The 25,982-nt window shown below is 37.3% G+C and overlaps 1 protein-coding gene and 1 pseudogene across 17 annotated transcripts in view; both read right to left on the bottom strand.

The window, feature by feature from the left end:
- ANKS1B (ankyrin repeat and sterile alpha motif domain containing 1B) overlaps positions 1-25,982 on the bottom strand; it is a 1,111,154-nt gene that overhangs the window by 1,074,446 nt on the left and 10,726 nt on the right. The window lies entirely within an intron of this gene.
- Positions 12,215-12,480, bottom strand: LOC116592389 (annotated as a pseudogene).

Below are 25,982 nucleotides of genomic sequence, written 5' to 3'. Positions count from 1 at the left end.
CAATAATGATGATGTCACTCTCTTTCAGTGGTTTCTCGTTATTCCTAGAATAAAATCAAGTTCCTTTTATATAATTTACATAGTCCTTTATGATCCAGTCCATTTAGCTTGTTGTCAACTAGTGAGTGGTCTTAGCTGAAATGTCACTTCCTCTAAAAACTATTCCTTTTAATACCCACTATAGGGTAGGGGCTCCTCCGAAGCATTCCTATAACATTCTTTACTTTTCCTGTTAACAGTACTTGCTATGCTACATATTTACCTACATTAATCTCTCAGTAGACTCTACATCCTCCACAGGTAGGAATCACATCTATCCTATTGACCAATGTGATGCCAATACCCAGTGCACATGTTAAGCATTCATACAGTTTTGCTAAGTATTAAATGAATAACAATATCATAGGGTAAAAAAAAAGTAGAAATAACCCTAACAGCAAACAAAACAGAATAGAATAAGGTAGTAATACAAGTAGTTACAAAGAATATGCTGTAGGAGAATAGGAAAGGGAGGAACTCTCTGAAGGAGTTAATTTTCGTGAGATAACTGGCACAGAATCGGAACAGGAAAGTTTATTTTTAAAGAATTAAATATTAAAATTTAAAGGAGAATAGCTAATGCCTGGCTCCCACAGGCATAGGATTTTGTTTATTAGTCTAATTCTATGACTGTTCAAAGGAATTTGAAAATATCTCAGATTAAAATTTGTTTTGAGAGCTGCTGTTTAAACCAAGTAGACCTCTCAGAAAGAGATAATCAACTAAAAAACCTGCTCCAACATACTAACTTTCATCAATGGTCATGAAACTAAGAAATTCTCAACTTTCCTTTAAATACACATTTCAAAAGTACTTAACTTCCTGATGAATAGCCTACAATGCTTTGTTAAATGAATAAATAAGTGAAAGAAAGAGAGTAAATGGCTTTACTGATAATAATATTCTTTTCCTTGTACTAGAAGCACTATTATTTTAAATGAATTACTAAAGCTCTAGCACAACTAGACACTAAAATACTACCATGAAAGAAAATAGTGGTAGATAGGATTTTATTAAAATTTAAAACTCCTATACATCAAGAGACCCATTTAGAAACAGAAAACTGGAACACCTGGGTGGTTCAGTCAGTTGAGCATCCAACTCTGGATCTCAGCTCAGGTCTTGACCTCAGGGTCATGAGTTCAAGCCCTGTGTTATTAAAAGGAAAAGAAAAAAAATAGAAAAGAAAAAAGAAAGCCAAACTACAGAGGGGTAGATATAAAGTGCTCCTAAAAATCAATAATATAATCCAATAAAAAATAATCCAAAAAATTTGTAGGAAAGTGGTTAAATATAGCTACAAATTATTCCTATTCTGGTATCTATGCCCCTTTAATATGGCATAGCTGCTCTTCCAAACAAGAGTTGGAGTCCATTTACCAATCCCTTGAATCTGGGTTAGTCACACTGATCAAAATAATGTGGTGGAAGCAATATTATTTAACTTCTAAGGCGAGATCTTAAAAGATCTTGCAGCATCCATTTTTACCCTCTTGGAAGACAACCCAGCCATGTAAGGAAACTCTACTACTTACTAGAGTAAGAGAAGTCATAGGGAAAAAAAAACCAAGGTGCCCTTGCCACAGCCAACAACAACAGACAGACAAGTGAGTAAGGCCACATTGGGATTTCCAGCCCAAGAGACTTCCCCTCCAGTTGTAAGCAACTGCATGAGAGAGCCCAGACAAAACCAGGAGAGGAACTTCCAGGTCAACCCATATAATTGTAGAAAATAATAAATTGTTTTTGGCTTAAGTAACAATAAATAACTGAATCAGAAATAACAGGTACTTTATGAAAGATGGTATCCAAATGGCCAATAAGCACATGAAAAAGTGCTCAACACCATTATTCAGCAGGGAAATGCAAACTAAAACACAGTGAAATACCACAACACACCCACCAAAATAAGTAAAATTCAAAAGGCTTACAATAGCAAGTGTTGACAAAAGCCCAGTGTTGGGCTCCACACTCAGTGCAGAGGCTGCCTGAGATCCTCTCTTCCCCCTCGCTCCTTCCCCTGTTCTCTCTCTCTCAAATAAAGAAATAAAATCTTTTTAAAAAGTTGTTTAAATATCCTGTAAACCAGCTTACCATCCTTAAGGCACAGAATACAGTACATACAGCAAAAGAGCCATGACCTACATAAAACAGCAAGAAAAAATTCCCATTAGACCTCCTTTGCCCTTTGGTGATATTAAATACCAGGACAGCTGAAATGCAGGTATGCAGGGGTCAGCAATAAATTAATGACTGCTTTAGTGCCAACTTCAACTTGTTTACACAATATCCAAACTACTTAAATGAAGCTGAAATAAAACAGGCCTTTAAGAATAATATTTTGGGGGGGCATCTGGGTGGCTCAGTCGGTTAAGCCATTGCCTTTAGCTCAGGTCATGTTCTCAGGGTCCTGGGATTGAGTTCTGAGCAGGGAGCCTGCTTCTCCCTCTCCCTTTGCCTCCCTCCCCATGCTCATGTTCCCATTCTCATTCTCTCAAATAAATAAATAAATAAACTCTTTAACTATGTATATATTTATACATGTACATATATAAATACACATATGAATATACATATGTGTATATATTTTTTTTAAAGATTTCACTTATTTATTTGATAAACAGAGATCACAAGTAGGCAGAGAGGCAGACGGCGGGGGGGAGCAGTCTCCCTGCTGAGCAGAGAGCCCAATGTGGGGCTCGATCCCAGGACCCCCTAGATCATGACCTGAGCTGATGGCAGAGGCTTAACCCACTGAGTCACCCAGGTGCCCCATGTGTATATATATTTTATGCATATATATATACATATATATATAATTATCCTTTAATTATCTGAGACTTAACACTTAAATAATTTGGAGTTCTATAAAAGAATGAAGATGTGAACTATATTTGGCCCATCTACATAATTAGTTTAGATGAACAGTAATCACATAATGCTAATGAGATCAAAGTTGTAGGTTCCAGCCTTATAGGAGTCAGTTCCATATAGAAACTAATGTCCTTTGGCATAGTCATAACAATGCTTCCCACTGTCTGATAGCTTCTATTACAAGAATCAAATGAAAAGTGAAGACACAGTATATGTAGTCAGAATTGCATAAACGTTACAAATATAACAATTTATAGCATACTGGATTATTAGTACAATTATTATTAATATCACTAAATAAATGAATGAACTCTCCCTGCTTCCATATGATAAAATGAGCAGGATACCATATAGAAACTAAAATTAGATTTGGGTTATCAGAATACAGAGGGAAAAAACTAGCAGACAAATTTGGCCAAATGAACTCAAGAACTTTGTCTCAGGACTACTCTACTCATATTTTCTTTTTGTATTTGATATTTAAATAGTAGTCTTCTGTCCTCCCAACACTCCGGCAATCTACATTAAAAGAGATTTTCAGATCAATTTGATTTGGAGAGTAAATGACATAATGTAGTAAATTTTTAAAAAATAATTCATTTAAGGGGCACCTGGGTGGCTCAGTGAGTTAAAGTCTCTGCCTTCAGCTCAGGTCATGATCCCAGGTCCTGGGATGGAGCCCCATATCAGGCTCTCTGCTCAGCAGGGAGCCTGCTTCCCTTCCTTCTCTCTCTGCCTCCCTCTCTGTCTACTTGTGATCTCTGTCTGTCAAATAAATAAATAAATAAAAATCTTTTTAAGAAATAAAAATTAAAAAATAATAATTCGTTTAAATTCTCTAATTACCCAAAAGCTATAATTACTAGCAAGCTTAATCTAAATTTTCTAACTACTAGATTTGCCCCAAGTAAGTTTAATAATTCCTTAAAATAAAAAAAGTGATTCTTAAAAAAAAACTTGAAACTGATCCACAATACAATTTCTTTTTTAAACATTTTATTTATTTATTTGACAGAGAGAAATCACAAGCAGATGGAGAGGCAGGCAGAGAGAGAGGAAGGCAGAGAGAGAGGAAGGGAAGCAGGCTCCCTGCTGAGCAGAGAGCCCGATGCGGGACTCGATCCCAGGACCCTGAGGTCATGACCCGAGCCAAAGGCAGCGGCTTAACCCATTGAGCCACCCAGGCACCCCGATCCACAATACAATTTATTTAATTCATCCAACTTACTGCAAAAAATATACTGAGATAGTCAAGAGTGACTTAAAAGTCTTTCACATTCCACATTATTCAAATAATTTGTAAGAGAAAGAATATTCACACATAATCCAGAGCAAAAAGTGAGGCAAGTCATGAAAAGGTACAGATAAGTGGAACCAGAAGTTGGAGAATGACTTCCAGCTGACGTAAGGAAAGGCATCCCCAAGGAAAGGGCATTTATTTGAGTTAGGTTTTGAAAATTAGCACAGAATATATAACATTATGGTTGGATTCATTTAAAAAAAAAAACAGTAGTAGCATTTGCCCTCATAACTGCAATGAAATATTTTTATGTGTAATTACTTACTTGATGTCTCTCTCCCCAACTAGACTTCAAGTTCTAAAAGGGCTGAGACTCTCACTTTTTCAATTGTCTTTCCAGTACCTACCAGAGCATCTAGTACATGGTTAACATTCAGAAAATATTTGTTAAAGAAATGAATAACAGAGGCAGGAAAATAATAATTTGCTGAGAAAATAAAGAAAGAAAGGGATATGAAGATCAAACAAGTATTTAGGGCCAAATCACAGAAGACCTTGAAAATCAAACTTAGGAATTTTTACTTTATTTCGTTGTTAATAAGGACTCACTAAGTTTTTAAGCAGTACAGTGACGTAACAGAGTCTGTGCTTTAGAAAGTGTATCTAAAAGCAATACATACAGTAGATCACAAAAAAAAGAGACAATGAAAGCAATCACAGGATCATTACAGGAGTCCAGATCAAAGATAACAAGGACTCAAAACTAAAACAAGAGAAGTGGCGCCTGGGTGGCTCAGTCAGTAAAGCATCTGCCTTGGGCTCAGGTCATGATCTCAGGGTCCTGGGATAGAGACCCTTGTCAAGGCTCCCCTGCTCAGCAAGGAGCCTGCTTCTACTTCTCTCCCCTCCTCCCTCTTTATGCTTTCTCTCTCCCACTCTCTCGAATAAATAAATAAAATCTTAAAAAAAAAAAAACCTCAAAAGCAGTGGGAATATAAAGTAAAACTATAATAACCACAGGGATATTACACAGAAAAATCAATAGGGCAATCAGTAGTCCATTTAACCAACATCTTTTGAGCACCTACTTTGTATCTACCAGACACTCATGCCAGGAGCTGGAAACAGGAAATAAAAAGAAGTCACAGTCCTTTATCTCAAAGAGCTGACGGTTTCCCTGAGTTGTCTCAGTAGGGAAAATTGATTGAAAATATGATGAATGAAGAAAAGAAGTCAAAGACTCTAAATTTTTAATCTAGATGACCATCATCAGAGAATAGAGCAGAAGAAGGTGGGGAGGGCAGAGGATATGGAAGTTTTTAACATATTGGCTTTGTGTAGAATATTCAAGCGAAAAGGTTCAGCTGGCAGTTAGAAACGGAAGACTGGAAAGAGAACAGAGAGGTGAAGTCTTACAATTTACAATTTACAGCATAAAGATGAGAGCTGACACTGAGAGCTGGAAAAGATAAGAAAGGATATTGTATGCAGAACCTTGGATTCTATCCACATTTAGAGAAGCAGGGAAGGCAGAGGAAAGAAGAAAAGAGGAAAGAGAGGGGAAAAAAAGAGGAAAGAGGAAAGAAAAGAAGAAAAATGATCAGTAAATCAAGCCAAGATAAAAGAGAGCAATCAGAGAGGCAGAAGGATCATCAAGATAAGGGAAAGTGTTTCCAGAGGCATGCACTATCAACAGTACTAGTTGTAGCAAAGAAATCATGGAAAATTAGGACTGAAAATGAGGCCACTGGATGTGAGAACAAAAGAAAGGTACTCGTGACATTTGAGAGAGTGTCAGAGTGATAAAGAAAAATTCTGTTTCCAAGAAGTTGAGGTATCAGTGAATAATGAGGCAACTGAGATAGCTAGAGCAAACTACTCTCCTGACATCTGACCACGAAGAAAAAGAAAATGGTAGAAGTCTAACAATGGGGGAAAAAAAAAAAGGATGGGACAGGAGTTTGATGGGAATGGTAGAAGGAGAATAATTTTTTTAGGATGGGGGCAAAAAATAAAAGCAACATTTTTAGAACAGTAAATAAGAGAAAAAGAAAGAAGGTGGTACAAAGACAAAGATACATAAAATATTCGATTTATTCATTCAATATCTACTTATTGAGTGTCCATCATGAACTTGAACCTGGAGAATATATACTAGAGAACAAGAAATCGTCCTTCCAGAGGAAATGGAAGAATGCCACACTAACATTCATTCCACCCCTCCTCTGTTGTGCAGCAGTCATACAATTAACTGTCCATAGTTCTTAACTTTCAACCTAAGAATGCCCCTTCTGTGGTAGTACTTTTCTTGAACTTTCACCCATTCCTCCCAAGCTGGTTTTCTCTTCACTGATCCCTGAATCCCCAGTCTGGGAGGAGCAGGGTGCTCCCCCTCTCAGAAGCATCAGACTTCACTTCATCTCTATGCTCCAGAATCAAGAGAATGGTACCTATGACTTCAACCACAACCATCTTAATAAGGAAATTCTTAGCCCTGGGAATATCATTTCTACAAATCTATTCCTATGGCTCAGTTCAGAATTTCCATCTTTTTCTATCAGCCTGGCTGATTTGTCTTCCTTCAAGATAAGACTTAATAAAGTCTTGGTAAGTCCCTGTAGGCCCCCTTCCCACTCATCATTGGCTCTCAGATGCTGCCTCTCCAGGGTTCCTGTGACACTGGGTACATGTCCCTATAAGATACCCAAGACACACATGGAGAGAACTAGATACAATGTGATGTTGTTCCCACTACTATAGGGACCACAGTTTATTTCATTTGTGTATAAACAACATGTAGGAATGAAATGAACATCACTTGTGATATGGAGAAATGGGTAGTCAACTCAAAACAAGACACACGGCTTTCAGGCCAGATAAAGGGAGTCATGAGACCAAGTGCTGAGAAGCCAGTATTAATTCAGCAGCAAATTTAATTGAGGGATTATTATGTGCCAAATAACTGTTTTAAGCACTAGGGATACAGCAATAAAGACAGGCAAAGTCCCTACCTTCAGAGGGCTTAAATTCTAATTTGGAAAAACAGAAAATAAATATAAATAAATATACAAAATTATTTCTGATAGCACTAAGTGACATGAACATGATATGCTGTGGTAATGGGGGGTGGGGGGATGGGGTTAATCTAAATAAAGCAGTAAAGCCATTCTGAGGTGATAACATTCTTCAACCTGAGAAGAGAGTAATGAGACAGACCCAGAATGAGAAAGAACATGCCAAAGCAAATAGCAAATGCAAAGGCCCCGAGGAAGGAAAAAGTTTGACATATGTGAGGGGGGGAAATGGCCAGTGTGGCTAACAGCAGAATAGACAAGGATAAAAACAGTATGAGATTAAAGCAAAGGTCATGTCTTATGGAAGAGTGAGGCAACAATTTGGACTGAAGGTGAAATAGTAGATGATCATAGAGAACTAATTTAAGGCTAATGATGCCTCACAGATATTTGTCATAAAATAGGGTGACTATGGGGAGATGGTGGGCACTTGATCTAGAGCACCACAGCAGCAAGGCAAAGACTGTTGGCATTCTGTTACTGTAGAATATTTGAGAAGAAAGTCATCTAACTCACCTTTGCCACTGAAGGAGGAAACTGAGGTCTGGAAGGGGTGAGAGTATAAATCATAACTGATGTTCACCAATACATGGGTCTCCTCTATTTCTGGGTACATAGAAATAATAACATGTAACTTCAGGGCCAAAGCACTTAATAACTGCTGTCTAGCCCTCCAAGCCTACCATGGTAATTGCCTGTTAACAAGGAGGTGTCATATACAATACACTGCAGAATGTTAAACCAACACCTGGAGAGAAGTATCATGAAGAACCCAGAACCACAGTAATTTGCAAAAGAGGAAAATAAACTCTATGTTAAGTTACTAAGATAGTTGTGGGTTGCTTGTTATGGCATGATAACCTAACCTATCATGATTATTATAGAGTAGGCAGAATTTTTTTAAAAGATTATAAAGAGTAGAGATAATTACTCTGAGTGGGTAAAAGAAGAGAATGTGAAATTCTACTCAATGCCTTTGACAGGTGGCATTTTTTGACACAGTTCCCCATCCTTCCCTACATCAGTGACCTTTATCAAATATGTAACTTTGCAGTTCCTGCCCCTAATGGAATGGAGTATATATTGGTGAAGTTGGGCTACCATAACAAAATACCATAGACTGGGTGGCTTAAATAATAGATATTTATTTTCTCTGTTCTGGAGGCTGTAAGTCTAAAATCAAAGTACCAGGTCCTAGTAAGAGCTCTCTTTCTGGCTTGCAAATGGCCACCTTCTTGCTGTGTCCTCACATGGCAGGGTCAGAAGGGATGAGGGGGGAGTGCAAGAGAGCTTATGCCAGCTAGCCAGCCCTCTGGTGCCTCTTCTTATAAGGGCATTAAACCCATTATGAGAGCAAACCTTTAAGATCTCATCTAAATTTAACTATCTCCCAAAGACCCCATCTCCAAATACCATTACACTGGGGATTAGGACTTCAACATAGCAATTTGCTGGGATAAGGGGACAATTTAGTCCACAGTAGCATATCTTCTCCTACCCCTGGTTTGTGGTTTGGCCATGTGACTTTCTCTAACAGAAAGAGGGAGAGGTGACAGTGTACGCCAGCCCCAAAGCCAGGCCTTAAAAAGCTCTGACATGTTTCCGCTGGCTCTCTGGCACCACTATCATGGGCATGACAGGAGTATGCTATGGCTAGGATCATTCCACCAAGGAGGACAGAAACACAAGAAGTCTTTTTTTTTTTTTTTTTAAGATTTTATATTTATTTGACAGAGATGACAAGCAGGGAGAGAGGCAGGCAGAGAGAGAGGGGGGAAGCAGGCTCCCTGCTGAGCAGAGAGCCCAATGTGGGGCTCAATCCCAGGACCCATGACCTGAGCTGAAGGCAGAGTCTTTAACCCACTGAGCCACCCTGGCACCCCAGAAACACATGAAGTCTTATCAGTATAGCCAACCCATATTTTAACAAACTGCAGTGAGATGCAGAACCACCTAGCCACCAAGCCTAAACCACTCTGCTGACTGATAAGCCCAGCCTAAATTAGCAGATCCATGAATGATAATAAATGATTATGTTTTTAATATAACATACAAACAGGAATCTGGGCATACTTTGTTAGGAAACATTACTATGGTAATAGGTAACAGATATAACACCTATACAATGTCTACAGGTAAATAGCCAAGGAACACATCTGGCTCCTTAGGAAGAGCCTTACGTTAACAAAGACATCAGGAAAATTAATTTGGACTTCACCGACTTTTTTCTTAAAATTCTTGTTTCTTTAATTGCCTTTGCTGGTTCTTTGCAGAAGTTCCTAAATTCAATTCCGATACTAGTCAGCAAGATTTGTGAAGACAACAAAAGAGGTGGAAGAAAGGAGGGTAAAAACCAGAATCACATAGTATTACAAAAAGTATTAATTTCGGGACGCCTGGGTGGCTCAGTTGGTTGGACGACTGCCTTCGGCTCAGGTCATGTTCCTGGAGTCCCGGGATCGAGTCCCGCATCGGACTCCCAGCTCCATGGGGAGTCTGTTTCTCTCTCTGACCTTCTCCTCGTTCATGCTCTCTCTCACTGTCTCTCTCTCAAGTAAATAAGTAAAATCTTTTTAAAAAAAAATATTAATTTCAAAAAAGAAAATAAAGTACAATACACCAAAGACAATAAAAATGAAGAAGCCCTTGGGTTTGGTAAGGAAGAAGTCACTAGTTCATCAGAAAGTCATTTTTGGACCTTTGAGAAACAGATGCATGGGAATTAAGAAAAGAATAAACTTGCATATAGACTAAGGCAGTGAATTTAGATAATTTAATTTATAAATTTAACAATGAAAAGAAGAAAGAAATAAGCCAACCACTAGTCAGGCAGGAAATGGAACTCATTTCTTAACCAGGAAGACCTGGACTTTTTTAGTTTTCCATTGCTATGTAACAAATAAGCCACAAACATCTCTGTTGTGTAGGTTAGAAGCTCAACTGGTCTTAGCTGGGTTCTCTGCATGGGGTCTCACAATGACAAAATCCAAGCATTGACCAGGCTGAGCTCTCATCTGGAGGCTCTGATGGAGGATACACTTACATGCTAATTCAGGCTATTGGCAGAATTCTGCTCCAAGCAGCTTTAAGACTAAGATGCCATTTCCTTCCTGTTCCTATAGGCTGTTCTCAACTCCTATAGGCTGCTCTCTCACCCTTGTGTATATTCTCCTCTGTCTTCAAGCCACCAACAATGTAACAGATCCTTTTCCATGTTTTCAAGCTCTGGCTTCCCTTCCTGCTACCAGTTGAAAAACATTCTGCTTTTAAAGGGCTCATGTGATTATATTAGATCTATCTAGATAATCTCTCTGTCCTGAAGTCAATTGACTAGTAACCTTAATTATATCTCAAAATTCCTTTTGATATGTAACATAACATAATCAAGGAAGTAACATCCAGCATATGCATAGTCATAGGGATTACGGCAAGAAATCTTAGGAGGGCATTTTAGGATTCTGCTTATCATATATACACATTTAAAGTTAGAAAAGGATCCAAAAACTAAAAGAACTTGAGGATTTTAAACATCAGAATCCTGTACTACACAAATTACCAATAATTAGGGAGGAAAGAAATCAAGGGAAAAGTACACCATCCTAGCCATAGCAAAAAAGGAGGATGTCTCTTCTTGGAGATTAAAAGAAAGATAAAAGAGGAGAATGCGAGGCAAAAGACAGCATTTATGCCAGCTATTTACTTTGCCAAATTTAGTATCATTTTAATTTAGATACAAAAAGACATATTTCTCATATTCTGGGTTCTTAAAAACAAGTTCTTCCAGATGGTTACGTCTCCCTAGAGTGACAGCACCCAGTGTAGCTTTGCACATATTGGGAATTCAATTAAACACTGCTGACCATCTGATTGAGAATTCAGAGTCTGGAGTAGCTGACTCAATACAAACATATGGCTTAGTTCCCATCAAAGGAAAAATCAAGTCACTCTATTCCCCTCTAACACTGCACCTCCTTTGCAATGTGGGAGAAAACAGAATTGAACTAATAAAAACAAGCCATGTAAAAAAGATTAGGGAACAGGCAAACAGTAGAATATAAAATTTCTCTAATTTTATCATAAAGCCAGAATTCTTTGGCTACAAATCAACACTAAGACATTTCCTTCTTTATTTCAGTTCAATCAAATCAATGCTTACTGAGCACCGCTTCAGGATATTTAAAATGAAGACCCAATCTGAGTGTAGATTGCTAAGGGTTGCGGGATAAGTACACAAATGACTATAATGTGAGGTTGATCAAAAGTGTTAGAAGTGAAGAGAAGAAAATAGTATTAAACAACTTTAACTCTATAAAGAACCATATGAAGTATTTATAAATAAGAAAAGCAAAGGGTCAGACAGGTTAAATACATTTTTTCAAGGTCATATAGTAAGTATACAGTAGATAATAAATTCAAATTCAGAACTGTCTGACCCCAAAATTCAATCTCTCCCAAAAGAAGGATTAAAACATCTCTGGTCAGCTACCTGAACAAGGGTTTATAGTAGGGTAGAAAGAAACTATAACAGTTTCTTAGAGAAGCAGTTATTTCAGGTGGAACTCAGAAAGATATATATACAATTTTCGAAAGCAAAGAGGTAAAGTAAGGAAAACAATTCCAGAGGAAAGAGCATAAGGCACAGAAGCAAGATATCTGGGTCAACATTTGGAGACAGTAAGTAGTTCAGATAATCTAAAATACAAACTCTTTACAAATAATAAAACTGGACACTGATGTGAGAGGCAATATGGAAAATTACTCTATTTATTCTATAGTTAATGGAGGGGGGAGGCAGGGAAGTCTAAAAGTGACCTTGAAATAGGAAAAGAAAATTATCTCCATCCCACCACCTTTGCCCTCTAGTCATAACATGAGCAAACTATGTCCCACAGCCCAAATCCATTCCACCATCAGGTGTTTTTGTTGCTGTTGTAGTTACATAAATTAACCCAGTTATAGGCTAGCAGTGTTTCAAAGGGTGGAGCTTTTATTGGTCTTTCAATTCCTTCAGTTTCCTGATGGCAGACTTTACTGTGTAAGCAGATGTGGTGTTGTGGGCCCAGGCATACCAGCTACCATTTTCATGCAGGAACCACAATGTCAGATCCCCACAGCTCATCTTTTCATCTTAGTTTCGCCACACAAGGACCAATATTCAGCATGCTGGCTTATTTCAATTTTCTTCACCATTTTCCTGACAGAAGCACCATAACAAGTCCTGTATTTACTGATGATTCCAACTTCTTGGCACATTTAGCCATGTCTCCACAAACTAGGACAGAACCCAGAGAGCACCCGCCATCTGTTTTTGTAAAGTTCTATTGGAACATGGCCATGTCCAGTCATTCATGAATTGTCAATGACTGTTTTCACCCCACAACAGCAAAAAACCGTATGGCCCATAAAACCTGTAATATTTACTTTCCAGCCCTTAACAGGAAAAATATGGCATTTGCTCTAGTCCTATACCTCAGAGGACTCTTTAGTAGTTTGTTCTGGTCTAAATATGAAGCTTATATGGATATTTTCTGATTGCTCAATTTCCAATATTGTAATTTTAATTCCTATTACAGAAATTGAGAATTTTGCTCTCTTACACCATCGGCCTTCCTCCCCATTCCCCTCTACACACACTGTTCTCTCTCAGTATGTTTAAATCAGTATTCAGTATTTATACCATTATGACTACATAAATATTTATTCCTGAGCCAGCTAATACAATGTGATTGTTTCCATGCTTTAAAAATATCTTTCTGAAGTTAATAATTACCATTTGTTTCATTTGCTTTGTTTTCCATTTACCTATCACTGTTTTTTTCCAAGTCTAACACATTTGTCAACAGTCAGTTTTTTCCAATGTTCAAAATACCAAACACTTCATTCTCCCAAATCCTTCCCATAGTCTTCTATTCTCTTTCTGCAATCTGGACTGGGTACTCTCTAAGCCTAGTGAAGAGTTAGTTTCAAGGAACCCTATTTTCTGCCCTCCTGCACCAAATCCTTTGTTTTTTTACATCTATGACTTTCTCTTTATTGATTTCTTCCTTTGTTTTATACAAGTTCATCTTTCAGAAGCTTTTTATGAAAGGACACATAAGATACACTTGAATCCTTCTGAGTCTTAGAATTTCTTTATTCTAATCAACAGTTTGTCTAAATAGCAAAACAAGCTGAAAGTGATTTTCCTCCTAATTTTGAAAGCAATGCAACAGTGTCTTCTATAATCTAGTGCTGCTATTAAAAGTTTGATGTCATTCTGATTTTCATTCATCTCTATAGGACTTGTTTTTGTGTTTTCTTTTCTTTTGTTCTATATAACCTCTACAAAACTTTGAGAATTTTATTTTAATCCATGATGTTCTTAAATTTCAGATTTATGCAGCTTTGTGGTCTTTTCTCATTCATTATGCTGGATACTTGGGAAGCTTTTAAAGTCTAGAGACATGTATCCTACAGTACAGGAAATTTTCTTGCATTATTTTTTTGATAACTCCCTTCAGGTCTTTTCCCTGTGCTCTATCAGTTGTTTATTGCCACAATAATGATGCATTACAAACCATCCTAAAACTCAGTGGTTTCGAACAATAACCATTTATAATTGCTCTGGACTCTACCAGTTGGCTAAGCAATTCTAAGCAATTCACATCAGGCTCAGTTTGTTCAGACAGTTCTTTCTGGTCCTGGCTGGGCATCACACACATACTTATGGTAGGCTGGTCAACAGCTGAATTAAAATGGCATTGGGTAAGGCACGACCCTGTTCCACTACAGTGAATTGGTATTAAATCACAAAGGTCAAGGAAGAACAGGTTTTAAAAAAGAAAAGACAGTCAAAAATATCAAATGTTGCTGAGAAACACAGAAAGATGAGGATGGGGGTACCATATGATTGGTTATCAAGAACATAACGACGAAGTTTAAGAAGTATGTTTCAATAATCTAAGAACACAGAAGTTAAAGGAGTATTTGGTTCTACTTTTTCTCAAATAATCTGATGAAGAGAAAAAGCCTGAGATAAACAAGCATAATACAGTAAGGTCAAGGAAAGGTTTCTGGGCTTTTTCAGTTTCCTGTTTAAGAAAAAGAGAAACAGGGCGCCTGGGTGGCTCAGTGGGTTAAGCCGCTGCCTTCGGCTCAGGTCATGATCTCGGGGTCCTGGGATCGAGTCCCGCATCGGGCTCTCTGCTCGGCAGGGAGCCTGCTTCCCTCTCTCTCTCTCTGCCTGCCTCTCCATCTACTTGTGATTTCTCTCTGTCAAATAAATAAATAAAATCTTTAAAAAAAAAAAAAAAAAAAAGAAAAAGAAAAAGAGAAACAAAAAAAAAAAAAAAGAGAGAGAGAGAGAGAGAAACCTGGGCAGGAATACAGAAGGCAAGTGACAAGGAATCTCTCCTTGATCAAACTATTCTGAAGGTTCTTCTCAACTTTCTTCTCAACTAGACCTTAACTTTTAGGCTTCCATGTTGAGCTCTTCATTGCCCAATTTTAGGAAAAACCCTACTAAGTCCCCATAGTGACTACAATACTAGAGAGCTGCTCAGCAGATGTAATGCAGGTGATGCCATGTGATCAGGATAAAACACCAAAAATTAACAAAGCCTGGATTTTTATTAATTAAAGGATTTATTTTCCTATTCCCTCTCCCTGCTGGTATCTGACCTACTGCGTTTCCAGGCCCTTTGTCTGCCTTCACCATTGAGACGTTGCCTTTTTTCCCAGAAATGCTATGATAACGTTGGTCCTCAGATCCTCAATTCCCTCCTGACATCCACCTAAGAGACATAAGACATTGTTACCTCCATCTGGTTCCCAAACTCCCTGGCTTGCTTCTCACCACAGAAAATGCAGAGACTTTAATCCTTTGTTTTCTGGACTTGGATCTCTACAGAGTCTGAGCCCAAACAAACCGGACCAATCTCAATCATCTATTGTTCCCTACAAATCAGGGTAATGGTATGATATGACACTACACAACAGAGCAGCCTTTAAAAGATCTTCTCCTGTCTAATGGGGTCCCAGCATTTAATCTCTCCTCTCTGTAGTCATCTTAGGGTCTACTGCCTATCTCTAAAACAGCGATTTACAGGTTTTAAGAGCTCATTACGTGGTCACTGAAGGAATATATGAAACTCATAACCTGCAGGCTTGAGCTGCAAAAAACATACATTTAGGCTGACTGCATTCTGAGTTCTTTAATTCAGTCACCAAAATATATAATGAAGTACTCTGTTAGGCACTGGAGGGCAGAGAGATTTAAAAAAAAAAAAAAAAATTGTCCCTACCCTTAAATAGCTTAGAGCTTAGTACAGAAGTCAGATATGTAAATAAGTAATTCATACCTAAACTGATTACAGTCAGATTATCCATATTCTATAGCTTAAAAAGAAAAATCCTTTCTCAGAATTGACAGAAATAACAGTCTTAAAATCAAAGAATACGGAGTGAATAAATGAGCAAAATGAACAAGCAGATGGATAAATGAGAAACCAAATATCAAACTAGTAAAGCTTTTCTGGAGTCTTAGGCAAGGTAGTAGGTATATCACGCAAATGAGACTTTCATTATTCTACATCTTTCTTTTTCCTTAAATGTCACTCTCACTATAAATGCTAATTCGTTTAGCATATATAACAAATTAATCTGGTACTAGAATAATTCTACCACACAACACATGATTAAAAAAAATTTTTTTTGCTTCTCAGCTTTACAGATAATGGAGCCTCTAAACAATTCTAGTCCACTTGTCTGATCTAGCCCACTAGACTGATACTGGGCTACAGTGCAGCCTCCCCAGATGTTTATAGCAAGAATCCATCTAATTGGTCAATGTTTGTGCCTTATAGATTATTAAAGTTTATCATATTTGATTGATACTTTCTCTCAATGTTAAGGCAATAGGAAGAATTCCCAAGAAAAGACATCATAACTATCTTATACTCCTTCCAAATGTATAGAAATAACCAATTATCAATTCAGCCAGCACAAAGGATCCACCTGGCTAAACTGATTTTTCCTCTGTATAACACCTGTTATTCATTATAATGACTGATTCATAGTTCAGCTGCACTGAGATATCTGATGGTACAAAGGAAATTTATCTCCATTCCCCACGAGATGGAATCATATAGAACTGGGTTTGAACCTAAGCTCCATGAGTCCTGTCTACATTATCTTGAGCAAGATATTTAACCTCTTTTAAATCTAAAGTATCCATGGGACTTCAACCACATGCAAATGGGGAAAATAATACTGATCTCATAAGTTTGCTGTGACAATTGATGAGGAGATGATAAATCTACAAGACCAGCATACTGTAGATATTCAATGAATATTAGCATTCCCTTTACTGTAATCTGATTTTTATTACTAACTCTTTCTCCTTGTTTTGATTAATTTTTGTTAGCTCCCTCCACTTCATTATCTCTTCACTCATTCTTTCATTTAGGTTCAAAGTTACTAAGAGCATGAACTTAACATTGCCTCTCCTGTAGTATCTCCTAGATATTTCTGGAATCTATAGCAAAAAAAAAAGTTATGGTTTCAAATGGGACTTTACCCTAAAAACTGCTTGCTTCATTTTAAAGTGCCTCCCCCAAACTCTAGCTCTGATAATTTTCCAGAACTGAGAAAAGAACATTGGCTCTTAAGTCAGGGAATTTTGAATTCCAATTCCAACTACGCTGCTTACTTAGTCAAGTAACTTACTTGTCCCCGTTACTAAATTTCTCTATATCTCAACGTCCTGTGAACTAACTCAATGTCCCATAAACTATGGCAACAGGAAGAGTGCCTAGCAATAGTTGCTCTAACAAATGATTAAATTTTTCTCAGCACCAAGGTTACTAATCAAACCTCTCTCTCAGTCAATAATTGCTCCCAAAGATATAGTCCAAAAAGATATAGCATGTAATGTTCTACAGTTATTCACTCATTTTGTCATTCAACAAATAGTTTTTGGAATGCCTATATGTCCTAGGCATAAAATAGTAACAATCGTTTAGCACTTTAAAAGACAACTAAGCCACAACTTCAGGCCTGAAGGACACCAGGGTCTAGAGGGAAGCCAAACATGCAAATAATTACAATCCAGTATTCTAAGTGCTAAAAATAGAGGTGTCTACAAATGCGGGGATTCAAAGATAGAGATCAGGTAAGGCTTCCCAGAAGAGAGGATTATGCTGGAGTTGAGTCTAGGAATATAAAAAGGGCTTCACTGAGCACACACAGGAAAGACATGTATTCCAAGGAGAGCAAAAGCAGAAAGCACATGATGCCTACTGACAATTCTAAGTATAGGAATCAGGTATGGTTGAAAGATGCTGCTGCAGGGGACTGATGGGAAATGAGGCAGGTAGGGAGGAGCCAAATCATAAAGGGCTTTAAATGATATTACAGTGTATTCGGAATCAAGTCCATTAGAGAGCCACTGATTTGTAAGTCAGAGAATAAAAAGTTTTAGAATAATTCCTCTAATGGCAGAAGAATGAATGGGTGAGAAGGACTAATACTGGAAGTAGTCATACCAAATGGATGTAAGTGAGAAGGGAAAGAATCAAAGATGGCTCTAGGGTTTCTAGAACAAATGAAGGTGCACTGTAGCTCCATTAACACAAAGGAGTCATACATGTGGTAGAGGAGACCTATGGGTAAAAATAATGAACATTTCAAGTTTCATAACTCCATTAAAGGGATGATGTTCAATAAACCACTGGGAAAGACAAGACTGCAGTATAGGAGAGAGGACTGAAATAGAGATATAGATTTAGGATATATATTTGGGAGTAATAATTTTTAAAACCAAAGAACATGCTTTTTAAAGGAAATATAATTCTTTTATATTTCTCTCCCAACTTCAACTGAAAAGATTACAAATTTAAAACCTTAAACTAGGGGTACCTGGGTGGCTCAGTGGGTTAAAGCCTCTGCCTTCGGCTCAGGTCATGATCCCAGAGTCCTGGGATCAAGCCCCGCATCAGGCTCTCTGCTCAGCGGGGAGCCTGCTTCTTCCTCTCTCTCTCTCCCTGCCTCTCTTTCTGCCTACTTATGATCTCTGTCTGTCAAATAAAAAATAAATAAATAAAATTTTAAAAAAAATAAAATAAAACCTTAAACTACCATCTATTGCATATATATTGAATTTTAACAAAATATAATGAAAAGATGTCAACATATTTAATGAAAGCAAACTTACCAAATATAACTATTTGATATTCATTTATTTATCACTTTTCTTAAGCAATCTACTAATAAGGACCTTCTCTTTATCTATAAAATTAATATATTTCCAAAATAATGTTTTCATGGCAAAGAAAAAAAAAAAAAACCCAGCATGCTTCATCTTCTGAATAGACAAGCTGGTTTAATTTCCTGAGTAAACATTACTGATACTTGACACTGAACAGAGTCCAAATTCACTGAAGGAGTTAAGAAATTTCTAAAATCCCAGGAGCAATAAACCTCTCCAGAGAATTCAGTAAAGAGCTTATTATAAAAGACTTAAAGTCAATGTCATACCAAAATTTTAAATAACATCATGCACCCCTCTACTTAATAAATTATTTCAAAATCAGGTCACAATTGACAGACACATTATCTTGGGCAGACGGAAAAGAGTAGATAAGCAAGGAAAATTTCCTTTTCTCTACTGAAGCATGTCCACCAACTGTCATAGTTGGAAAACAGCCAAAATGAGCACTTTATTTGCAAAAAGAACAGGAAACTCTTGAAATATTAGCAAGATGTGTGGTATATAAATGTGGAATATAAAGAATTAAGATTCACATTTATGGATGTTTGGAAATAATGTTTCTAAGACAGATTAAAAGCACAAGCCCATCCAAGGTAATAAGCTCTGAAAACCAAAAGTAGAGCCCCTTGAATCCCTGGACTTTAAGTGTCACCCTTATTTTCTAGCCTGTGACCATTTATCCAGGGTAAAGTTCCCATATACTTTTCTAATACAGATATTTAGCCTCAGAGGTATTTTAGCTGAATCAGCCACATAAACTGCCTTGAGAAAACCATGGTCAAACCATGTCTGTTTCTCTTAACCTTCTATTCTTTATGTTTCCTAACATTACTATTCCTCTTTTGTCACAGTATTTTCTAGTTTCTAGCTACAGGGTTTACCAGTGAAAGCTGACACAGCTGAGTTGCTGAAGGAAAACAGCTGAACTATGATGGAAGGCAATCACAAAGAAAAGAGAGAGGGAACCTAGAAATGTTAGCTAAAGAGGAAACAGGAGAACCTTGGACTTCTGAATCTGTATAAACTTATAAGTCTAGATTAATGTTCTCAATTCAGATATTGGCCCACAGTCAACGAAGGGTCATGAAGTTTTCTATATGCACTTCTCACTAATTTAAAATAAATACATATTTTTAAAAAATGTAACAGTAAGAGTCTAGATAATGCCCAAAGCCAATAACAAGTGAAAAGAAAAATGTAAGCATTCATTTTGAGTGACTACTATTAGAAACTTCCTGGCAGTTATAATCAATGTCACTGTCACCTTGGATAAGGTGCCCAATTGTATCACACAGTATTCTAGCTCTTTAAAGAAGTACAGGAAGCATGACAGAGAGGAAGTAAGAAAGGCAAGTTGAAGACAGATTTCTGGTTTGGGTGTATTCTCTCAAGAAGTTCATAAAATAGTCAAGGTAATAAAATTTTTTCCACATGCCCCTTTTCTAAGATTTTGTCCCCATCTTCCCCCCAAACATGAGATTAAGCCCAAAGAGATTCAGCAGCTTCTATTACATGCTATATGACCCTGTCCCCAGATCCCTGCCACCTTGATTTCTCATCTTAAGAACTTTCTTAACTCCTGGTAGTTCAAGTTTTCCTTGATTATACATACATACACATACATAAGTATGTATATATGCACTTGAATAGTCCTATAAACCCCTATTCAATGTAAAGAGCAAGCAAGCAAGACTTCAGAGAAAGGTCACATCAGACATGGATGATTCCTTTCCTCAACTCCTTTCTATCACAGAAATAATACGGATTATATTGCTGAGAAAATAGTATCTGTCAATTCAAGATTCAAGAGTTTTGGAAGGATTGAAGAGAACAGGAATAGGTAGAATAGATATTCTTGTTCCCTTGTTCTGTTAATGAATGTCACAAACTGTGAAGTGTAAACCCAAGAATTCCTTAAAAATAAAAGCCAAGGGGTGCCTGGGAGGTTCAGTCAGTTAAATGTCTGCCTTTGGTTCAGGTCATGATCCTGCGGGCTCCCTGCTCTGCCAGAAGCCTCCTCCTCCTTCTCCCTCTCCCTGCCACTACCCCTGCTGGTGGGGCATGCGCGCTCTCGCTCTCTCTCTCTCTCTCTCAAATAAATAAATAAAATCCTTTAAAAAAAAAAAAAAAGCCAAGATACCAAAAGAAATACTGCAAAAAGATCATGCGTTATTAGAGGTGCTGCTAATTATAAGAAAAGGTTAAGAAGGTTAAAAATAAATAAATAAATGTTATCCTGAACATTAAGTATGCTGTTTAAATCTAGGCCTGTTTGGCTCCCTTCTTAGATAGTAAAACCAAAATTCCGATCATCATTCCATTGAGTTTGCCTTCACAGACCTAGAAAAGCAGAACAGCAGCTGGTAATACTGCCAGCTGTTATTTTTTCTTGAATTTGGCATGAGAAGCCGAATGGTCTTTTAAAATACAGAATATAACTCCAGTGAATTATTTCTGCAATGTTCCCAAACTATTTGTTTCCAGCTCTTTACAAATAAGAAGAGTACTGTTCAGTGATATCAAACACTTACTAAAGAGCTACCTGGAAATTTCTTTGCAAAGATTTATTTCCAGGAATTAAGGATTCCTGGCAATAATTTAAAGTCTGGGAAATCCCCAGTATGAATTACTTATTGTCCTGGTTCGTTTGGCACAATAAGGATTTTTACAAGACCTATGTAGATTTACCATATTTTAAAATATAGTTAGTCAGTTTCCTGATATAATGTTTTTAATGACATCTTAAAAATCATAGTGGGGGCGGGGGTACCTGGGTGGCTCAGTTGGTTACGTGTCTGCCTTCAGCTCAGGTCATGATCTCAGGGTCCCGGGATCAAGTCCCACAGCAGGGAGCTTGCTTCTCCCTCTCCTTCTGTTCTCCCTCTCTCTCACACACACACATACACACACACAAATAAGTAATTTTTAAAAATCATAGCAGGAATTCACATAACAAGAAAAATCTACTTGCTAACATCCTCATCTCTACCAAATTCTGCAAACTAAACTTTCTCAGTGAATGACAGTTCTTATCTCAGTGCTTTTATAACTTTTTTTGCATTATCATCATCTTACAAAAATTCTTGAGAATGCACTTCACTGACAATTATGATACTTTCAGCTAAACAGAGCAAAAAATATATAAAGACTTTCTCTCTCACAGTCAATCTGGAGGCCTACTACATATCCATAACAAAATACATGAAAGAAGAAGCTCATTTAAAAAAAGGCAACATGGTGACCAACCCACCAAAATATCATCATCTCTCCTCCAAAATGCAGGAAGAAATGGAGGCCAGGAGAACTGCCACACAGTACTTTGGTCATAATCTTCATGTTAGCTAGAATTCTTAATTGCCCATAACACAATTTTCTTTCAACACAAGGAAACAGGTGGTTACTGAGATTTTTTACCATCATCATCATCACAGATAAAAAGAGGAAAAATATGTTACTCTCTTCTTTCACTTCCTCTTCCACTCTCTTCTTTTCCTTCCTTCTCTTTCCCTTCTCTTCCTGAACAATTCAATCTCTAAGGTCACCTGGGTGGCTCAGTCAGTTAAGCTTCTGCCTTTGGCTCAGGTCATGATCCTGGAGTCCTAGATCAAGTTCCACATCCAGCTTCTTGCTCAGCAAGGAGCCTGCTTCTCCCTCTACTTGCAGCTTCCCCAGCTTGTGCACATGCTCTCTCTCTCTCTCTCTCTAACAAAGAAATAAAGTCTTTTTAAAAATAAAAGAATAATTTAGTCTCTAAAGCTATTATGAAGGGCAGGAAAAAATAATCATCCACACCAGAGAGAAAAGAAAGGCTGCCGGTGCCTACAGGGAAGTTTACAGAGCCCAAACCAAGGAAAGAGATATTCATACTGGGGGCAGCTGAGTATGGGGTGTCAGTGCCAAACAAGTTGGAAAGGGCATCCCTATAAAGGGGTACATGATGTGAGAGGGTGAGAGCCCCAATAGGGTGAAAAGGGTATCCATGTGGTGGTCAGGCAGAGGGGAACATCCGGACATAGGGTGTCAAGAGTACAAACAGGGTGAAGAGATCATCCACATGCAAGGGTGACCCAGTTCAGGGGGTCAGATACCAAGCAGTATAAAAAGGGTATCCTTCTGTAGATGTGAACTGGCATAAAGTATCAGAGACTGTAAATGGCAAGAGGCTATCAGTGTAGATCAGGCTAACATGAGCAGCAGAGCCTGAGTTGGGTAATGAAGACATAGACTCAGGGAGGACATGGCAGTAGAGAGGAGGATTTGTTGTTTGTATACAGAAGGATTTATCAAATAAGTATATGTACTAAAGAGAACAGAAATCAAGTTTTTCACTATTGGAGAAAGAAGTTACAAGTGTAGGAAGGGAAGAAACCAAAACAAATCATGACTGTGGAGTTGGACTGGAGTTAGACTCATCATTGTAAACCCATGATTTTCATTAATACAGGCAGATATAGATGTAAGTGTGTATATTTTTGTGTATGAATATATATTTTCACTAATGACTATACTTAGTATCCAAATGTTATCACCTACTTACCATTTTCCAACAAAAAGAACTATGGCTTCTTAGAGAAATGGCTGATCCAGAACTGAGGCAGAGAAAGATAAGTCCTGGAACATTTTATGGTGCCAAAATCAAAGAAATGCTCAAAGAATGACTCAGAAAAGCCAGCCTTCAAGAACTTATACTGGTTAAGTCTGGGACAATTTAAGCATCAAAAATTAACAATGACAATAATACATCAAAACTCATGCAAAAAACAAACCATGAGTCCATACTTACATAAATAAAGTGTGATAAAGAATGGGATATTCAGCTAATTAAGTATACCTCTCCACAAAATAGTTATTACAGAGGGAAAAGGAGTAATTGTCTATACAAATGCCTGACGGACACTACATAAACAAGTAAACAAGTGATTAAAGTGAACATTATGAGCAACTGTACAAATCAAAATCATGCAACCCCTGATAGGATGCAATGAAAAGAACACAGCATCCTTCTGTGATATTCCTGCCAAACATGAGCACAATGTGAATCCAATCCTAAGAAAAAAACAGACAAACCCAAACTGAGGGACATTTTACAAAATAACTGGCCTATCATCTTAAAAAGTGTCAAGATCATAGAAGTCAAGGAAAGACTGAGACACTCTTCCACACCGAAGAACATTAAGGAGGTGTGACAACAAAATGTAATATGATTCTGAACTGGATTCCAGTGAAGCACATTATTAGGACAACTGCCCACACTTGAATGGGGTCTAATGGTTGCAATGTAGCAATATTAATTTCCTGATTTTAGTAGTTGTATTGTGGTTGTATAGGGAAATACCCTTGCTTTTAGGAAATATAAACTCAATACAAACTAAAATATCCTGAGGTGACAGGGCATCAGGTTTGCAATTTACTCTCAGGTGGTTCAGAGGAAAAGTTACTTCAACTAAACTAGCTTTTCCACAACTATGTGATTATTTAAAAATCAAAATTAGTTTTCTTAAAGTTCTAGCTCCAACCATTAAAGAATTACTTAACCCTGACTCATGGTCAGATCTAGTTCATATATATAATGGAAGATGGGAGCCAAATGTTGACACTGGATTGATCAGAAGAAAAAGCTTACTTTGTGAGCTTTTATACTCTATGAAATTAGAAACTACTATATAGCTAGGTATTATCTCATGTGTGTAACTTCTGCAAATTGCCTGGAGGGGAGAATCTGTTTTCTATACTCCAAAGCACCATCACCATGCTGAATACATAGTACACAACCTCAAAATGTCTGTCAATGAAAAATGCTTTAAAAAGCCAGATAAAGAAAATATCAATGATAAGCTTATTAGAAAACCATTAACCTCATGGATTATATATAACACAGCACACACAACTCCAGCAGAACACAATCTCTGCATGCTCAAGTTAGCTTTGTGAAAAATGTAGACGATAACAAACTAATGCTAAATATCTGGTGACCAGTACTATTCCTAAAAGTAGGCAGAAAAAAAGTAATCACTATCTCTGAGATCAGAGAAGGACCAAGCAAATATATCACCCCCAGTGGCCTGGCTTGCTGCATACATCATTAAAGATTTAACTTAAGACAACGTACCTAAAGAAGTTACATATTAAAATGCAAATATCCCATAATTCACATCAAATAAAGACATTCATGAATTTATACTAATTATTCCTTAGACAGCCATAATGCCTCAGTAATAATAATAACAAAGAAAACCACACATTTTGGGTTCCTCCTAAATCACAGGCCCTGTGCTAGATATTTTATATAAATTCTTTTTAATCCTTACAATTTTACAACATAGATATCATCCTCACTTCTAAATCAGGAGACTGAGGTCCAAAGAAGTTAAATAACCTGCCCTGGACCAAATGTCCATTCAACAGCAGAGTTTTCATTCCAGCTCAAGACTGACTTCTTCCATTATATTCTGTTGCTTCTTTCTACCATGCCATTTACTGTTGCTGAAAATGGACACCCATGGCATGAGGAAATAAGGGGCAATTTAGAAACTTTTTATTTGTACATGATAAAACTGAATGAGAATTCTGGGTTTCAGGTTAAAAAAAAAAATGTCTCAGAACAAGAAAGGAACAAAGGTTTAGCGAAAGGACAGAGGAGAACAAAAACAGGGGATGAGAAGGTTCCTAAGGACAAAGTGCCTGATTGCCTGCTTTTTCTACAGAGCCTAACACTAGACTTGACAAGATCCTTCAGTTAGTAATGAAAGCAGTTAAAACTAAGAGCTCAGATTTATTGGCTTTAACAAATGAATCAAAAAGTTAAATGAAATTAAATGAAAACTATGGTAAATACTATATTTTCCTCCTTTTCATGAGAGGGAAGAAATAGGGAAAAATAAATCACACCCATCTGGAGACTTGGCATGCATGGACAGGTTATTAAACCACCTTTGAAGACAACAGAAGTTAGATACCATTATGCACCCACAAAATCTTGGATAAAACAGTCCCACCGTGTTTTAAAGAGAAAATGATGACTGACTTGGGGAGCCTGGGTGGCTCAGTGGGCTAAGCTGCTGCCTTCAGCTTGGGTCCTGATCTCAGGGTCCTGGGATCGAGCCCCACATCGGGCTCTCTGCTCAAATAAATAAATAAAATTTTAAAAAAGAAAATGATGACTGACAAATATCCTAAAACATCTTCAGTTATTTTAACACTAAATCCAGCTTATCACTCATGTGCTATCAATAAACAAATGTAAACAAAATACTGCCTATAATGTGAAAGTACATGAGGAGCATAAATAAAAATAATTGAAAATTAGGTATGAGCTAAAATATATTACTGTGTAACTTTGCAGAAAATGTATTTTCTCTTTGCTCCTGGAAACATACTCATATTTTCGTATTTTAACCCAGGAGAAACACTGATCCCTATGGAATAAGGAAGCAATAGGGCACAATAAAAAGATATTCAGGGATTGGAAAGTCCTGAATTTGAATCTTGCTTCTGTCACTTACTAGCT

The sequence above is a fragment of the Mustela erminea genome, chromosome 6 (assembly GCF_009829155.1).
Source record: "Mustela erminea isolate mMusErm1 chromosome 6, mMusErm1.Pri, whole genome shotgun sequence".
NCBI lineage: Eukaryota > Metazoa > Chordata > Mammalia > Carnivora > Mustelidae > Mustela > Mustela erminea.
The sequence above is the reverse complement of the archived record's forward strand: the minus strand, read 5'-3'. Positions and strand labels throughout refer to the sequence as shown.